General features: G+C 39.1%; 1 pseudogene; it reads right to left on the reverse strand.

Moving 5' to 3' along the window:
• The window catches only part of LOC104007983 (E3 ubiquitin-protein ligase COP1-like), a 39380-nt pseudogene extending 34371 nt beyond the window's left edge, over positions 1 to 5009 (reverse strand).
• Positions 5010 to 6000: the final 991 nt, after the last annotated feature.

Consider the following 6000-nt stretch of genomic DNA (forward strand, 5'->3'; position numbering starts at 1 on the left):
TTCACATACAGTCACTGAAGTAAAAAAGGTGCCATGTTTTTGTTCTGATCCAGGTTGCATAAGACAAGACACAAAAACAAGCCTTTCACTATAGATACTGTTCATTCAAAAATCACTTCACATCGAGTTGTGAGATTCTGAGATAGCATCAGATATATAGCTACAACGGGAAGGCCACATTTCTTCTATGGTGACTATAACTACCAAGCCAGAGAGTCCTGGCAATGTAAAGGCCAGGTTTAATTAAGGGAGAAAGGTGGCAGTGCATACACTGGTCCACCTGGGGCATTTGCTTCTAGTTTTCTTACCACTCCTAGTTGTCAGTATTTGTATACGGTAAGAAATAGAATGTACTGAGGTTGTACAGTTTTTGGCTTTTCTAGCTTAACCAGAGGTCAAAACATGGCACCACTAACTGAGGTACAGTGACCAACTGTCTGTTTCCCCAGGACTGTCCTCATTTTAGCATGGAAAATGCAGTGTCCTGGGAAACTCCTTGGTTCCAGGCAAACCAGAACATTTGGTCATTTTAGATCTTGGTCTTATCCAGATTTTTTCTCTAGTCCTGTTATTCTACAGAGGAATAAAATAAGACAAAATGATCTTACATTTAGGAGGAGGAATTCTTGTAATGAATAAGTCGGATCACAACTTTTGGAGTAAGAAATGCTAGAACAAGATGTGAAAGACCATAGTCTCAGAAAGAGAAAATACAATTTTTGAGGTCATTCTAGTTCTATGATTCCTTGATTCTGCAACGCTACCTCTATCATCTTGAGATAGTTGAGCTGTAAGTAAAACAATCTTTATTGCCATTTATCAAATAATAACTATGAACCGGGCACTGTGCTAACTCTAATTTTATTCTCATGACAACCTTAGGAAAGAGATACTATTAGATATAATTTATAAGTGAGGAAACAGGCCCAGTTATTCAGGTAACAAATGGTGAACACAGGATTTGAATTCAAGTCTGTGTAGTTTAAAGGCTTGTGCTCACACTCATTCTGCCCTTGTCTTCCATCACCCATGAACAGTTATGAAGCATTACTCTTGCTGTTTCCCTGTTAGGAGATTGTCCCTACTGCCTATGCTGTAAGTGATCCCTGGAGAGCAGAGGAATGGTAATGCTAACAACATACACTTACGTAACATATTTTACATTGCAAATAATTTTACAGGTGGTCCCTGACTTACGATACTTCAACTTATGATTTTTTGACTTTTCAATGAGTTTATTGGTGTATTAAATACATTTTCAACAGGACATTTTTGATTTATGATGATGGGTTTATTGGGATGCAATCCCCTCACATGTCAAGAAGCATCTGCAATTCTATTTTCTACTATTATCATCCAAAAGGAACTGGGAAGTAGCTGATATTGGTTTTATCTCTATTTGTAAGAGTTAGGAAAGAGTGGTGTGTATGAGCATGGCCAGCTGTTGATGAGTATACAGGGGATTAATGGTAAAATTGGACTCTTCTCTATGGTTCATGATCCTAACTCCTGAATAGCATGTCTAGTTGGTAAAGATTGAGCAATACTGTGATTTTTTCCTAGTTGTCATCAAAGACTCCCAAAGGGATTTTGTTCAACTTTGTTACCTCCACTTTTGTGTCTTCCTCACTAGGCTATGAGCTCCAGAGAAGGCAGGTTCAAGTATCTGTCTATTGTTTCTTGAGGTCCAGAGCCTGGCACTTAGATTCTCAATACGCATTGGATAAATAAATGAGTACTCTCCACATACCCTTCTCTTAATTTGATAGTGGTTATCACTACCAATTCCCATGCCACTGTACCTTCTTTCAAACTGTTCTTCTTTTAAACTCCCCTCATTCTCACATCCTCAAATATCACCTTTACCAGGCAGCTCTCCCAGCCCTTCCAGTTGCTAGTGTTCTCTTGAATATGCAGAAGTCCCATCTCCCTGCCAGTTCCCCTTCTTTTGTTGCACTTACCCTGTCTCTCTTTTATTATAGTGATTTTTAACTTACATAAGCCAAAAGGGAATAGTGGAGACTGTGGCTAACTAAAAGATAACTCTTCCATATAAAAGTAGCATTTCTACTCAATTTTAGCCCATTATTGTTATTAATAATGTGTGTCCAATGCTGTAAGATTTTTCAGATTTTTATTTAATGGAATCTAAATTTGAGTTTTAAGTGTTGAGACTCTTTCAAAGTTTTAAAAACACACAATGCAAGCCAGGTTTAACCCCAGGATGGCCAGAATTCCAGTTTCAACCATTCAGTGAATATAGTAGATATGTTGATTGTCTGTGAAATTATATTTTAGTTAACATTTAATAGTACTTTATAGATTGCACGTCACTTTCATGATTTTATATGAGTTTTGTGAAAACCTTCAAGTACCGTTATCCCTGTTTTACGGAAGATAAAACTAAAGCTCAGGAATGTTAAGCTACTTATCTGAGGTCACACAGCAAGAAAGTGGCAAAATATGGACACATTCTTCAGTCTTGACACTCCCACCTCTTCTGCCAACCATATTGTCTTATTCTTCTCTTCCTGAACATGTTAAGGGCAGACACCTATCTGACCCTTTACTGTCTTTCTTACAGTAGTGTTTTATATAGGTGCTCAATGTGTGTTTGTTTGCTTGAAATAAAGAAAACATATAGACACACTTAGAAGTAGGAAAACAGCCAGCACAGATTATGTTTCTCTTTTTATACCAATGAAACAGTTGTGCTATAATTTTTTTATGAGTATTTTCTATGGTGTAGGAATCCACAATCAGAATTCAACCATTTCATTTCTTGGTGCAGCTCTTACAAATTCTCATAACTTCCATGCACATTGTACATACTCAAAAGTGTTTCAGTAAATATGTATTGATTAGCTAGCTCTTCCTAGACTTCCTTATGAAGTATTTGAATGTGTTGTGTGTGTGTGTGTGTGTGAGAGAGAGAGAGAGAGACAGATAACTAGGTGAATGTTATGGAATTAGGTAACCAAAAGAGACAAGTAAGTGGTCTCTATTTTCCAGGAGTTTATAGTTAATGGGAGTTTCTAATATGTAGACAGGGGGAAAATAGTGCCATTTTAAAGGAAAGAAAGACTGGGAGAGGAGTAGATCAAAATTTATCATTAGAAATTTATTTGATTTCAATTCAGCCCAAATATCATAGTCTCTGTCTTCAAATGATTTTCAGTCTAGGCAGAAGACAGATTTATACATGTACACACACACACACACACACACACACGCGTGCACACGCACACTCTTACTCACACTCACTGTTACACTCAGCCAGAACTATTTTTACTTATTTTTAACCCTAAGGTGATTTAGGGCCATTTCATTACCTTTTGTTTTCTATCAATTTTTAGACACAATTAAATATTTCTCAAAAAGAAAGTTCATTTTTGAAGCCCAAATAGTTTCTCTTCTTTCTAGGCAACCATTCTGTGATGTAATTTATATTTTTTGTTGCTTAGCTACTTGAAAAAAAAAGGGCAACTTGCCCCGTTTTCATGGAAGAAAGACTCCTTGGTGCTTTCATTTGCATGATGCCAGGAGCTGTTACAGTCTGAATCTGAATCAAAATCACTCTGCCCCTAGGAGATGCTCCGTATCCTAATGAGTGCCTTCCTGTTCCCCAGACACACTTTCTTACCTTTTCTCTGTGGGCCAGGAGAGCTTCACTTTTTATATTTTCTAGACCCTCCAAACCAGCCCCAGGTGAACTGGGCCTCTCTCCCTGTTGCATGAACCAGTGAGTAAACCCTTGGATCATGAGTTCACTGTGGCTTGGATTCCAGGACCTCCACCAAGCCCAGGGACTCTGGGAAGAAACCAGAGACTCTGCATCTTAGGACTTCAGTCAACACCTCAGAAAGAGCCCAAGAACAGCCTCTGCAGGCACTGTTAGTTATAAGGAGTGAGATGTCGATTGGTTGGTTCACATGTAACTCCTACATTTGGACTAAGATGAAGACAGTTTGAGATTCATCAGAAGGGCTTGTTCTTTCTTTATGAGATAGGATGGCTGTACCCTACCTATATCTCCCTGTGGGGTCAGCTTCATGGGGTCTCTTCTTAATGAGATCTTAAGGGGACTTTTGTAATGATTTTATCCCACTGAAGAGTTGAAGGAAAAATACTAAAAACTGTGGATCTAAGACAATATCAGGCCTTGGAGATTTGCCTCTACTACTGTTATTTTGATATTTAAATACAAATCTGAAAAACCATTTTCTTCTATTCAAAAATACAGATAATCAGGAGAATCACTGAACGACCTGAGGTTGTGTCATTCAGGCCAGGTGTCTGCTTTCAATACATATTGTTTGACCTCAGATTTTTGTTTTAAAATTTCCATTATGAACACTAGGTGATATTCAAGATAAGGCTCATTGAACTAGGTCAAGATAATAGCATTGTCATGACACTTACTAGAGAAGCCTCAAAAATTTAGTAATTTATATACTTAGGCAGAATAAAAATGATTTGCTACTTTAATGCACTTTGTAATGGCAATGGTTTGGTGTGGTGAGTTTTCTTATAACAAGGAATAGCTATGTCATTTTGATAAAATATGTGGTAGATTTAGTTTTCATGCCAAAAACAAAAACACAGAACAACCCCCACTTCCCCACAAAACCCTAATGATGATGCCCATAGAATATAAATGATTCTTCTCCAAATGTCTGCTTTTTCATTTGTTGGTGAGGGGTACAAATGACCCCTCACTTCTCCTTGTCCTCACCCCAATTTCACCATTATTGTAGAGGCAGAGGCAGAGAGGTGAGATGGAAAGAGTTCAGACACACTTGCCCTGCCCCTTGTTAGTGGTGCGACATTAGGCAATTTATCTGAGAATAATAATACTTCCATCACAGGTGAGAATTGTGAGAAGGTAAAATTCCTTACCTCATGCCCAGTGTAGGGTGGACCCCATTATCCAATTTCAGGTTGCCTTCACTTTCCCAGGAGGCCACCTGCATCATCTCTTCTGCTTTTTTCCCACAAAGATCCTTCATGTTGTCTCAGGATGTACCTCTGAATGGCCTCTCTTGGCTGACAGTGACCATAATGACCATAGAGGTGGGAGGGAGGGAAATCCTCCCTTCCAGAAATTCTTAAGTGGGCTGTCTGGATGAACTTTTACTTGGAGAGTATCTCTGCTTCTTGCTATTCTAGACATAAAGCAGAATGTGGAAGGTGAAGAGTCCAGAAATCAGTAGACAGCCCCATGAAAGGAGGTGTGAGATACTGAGTGAGAACATAGGCTCTGATCTGTTGCTGTGGTTTGCGATCCAGCTCTGTTACTTAATATCTGTGATGTCTTGGGCAAGACCTTTCTCTTAGGGGTCTCAGTTTGCCTATCTGTAAAACAGGAACAGTAATATGCTTATCTCATAAGATAATTGTGAGGATTAAATAAATTGATTTGTGTGAAGCACTTATACCATTGCCTGGGACAGAGTGATGCCCTGATGTCACTCATTACTGTTACCTGAAAGCGGTCCCCATCCAGACCCCAAGAGAGGGTTCTTGCATCTCGCGCAAGAAAGAATTCAGGGTGAGTCCACAGTACAAAGCGAAAGCAAGTTTATTAAGATGGTAAAGGAATAGAGAATGGCTACTCCATAGGCAGAGTAGCAGCCTGGGCTGCTGGTTGCCTATTTTTATGGTTATTTCTTGATTACTTGCTAAACAAGAAGTGGATTATTTATGAGTTTCCCAGGAAGGGCGTGGGCAGTTCCCAGAGCTGAGGGTTCCTCCCCTTTTTAGACCATCTAGGGTAACTTCCAGACTTTGCCATGGCATTTGTAAACTGTCATGGTGCTGGTGGAAATGTAGCAGTGGGGATGAACATAAGTCACTCTCATCACCATCTTGGTTTTACTGGGTTTTGGCTGGCTTCTTTATTGCAACCTGTTTTATCAGCAAGGTCTTTATGACCTATATCTTGTGCCGACCTCCTATCTCATCCTGTGATTTAGAATGCCTAATTGTCTGGGAATGCAG

The sequence above is a fragment of the Pan troglodytes genome, chromosome 11, assembly GCF_028858775.2.
Source record: "Pan troglodytes isolate AG18354 chromosome 11, NHGRI_mPanTro3-v2.0_pri, whole genome shotgun sequence".
Classification (NCBI taxonomy): Eukaryota; Metazoa; Chordata; class Mammalia; order Primates; family Hominidae; genus Pan; species Pan troglodytes.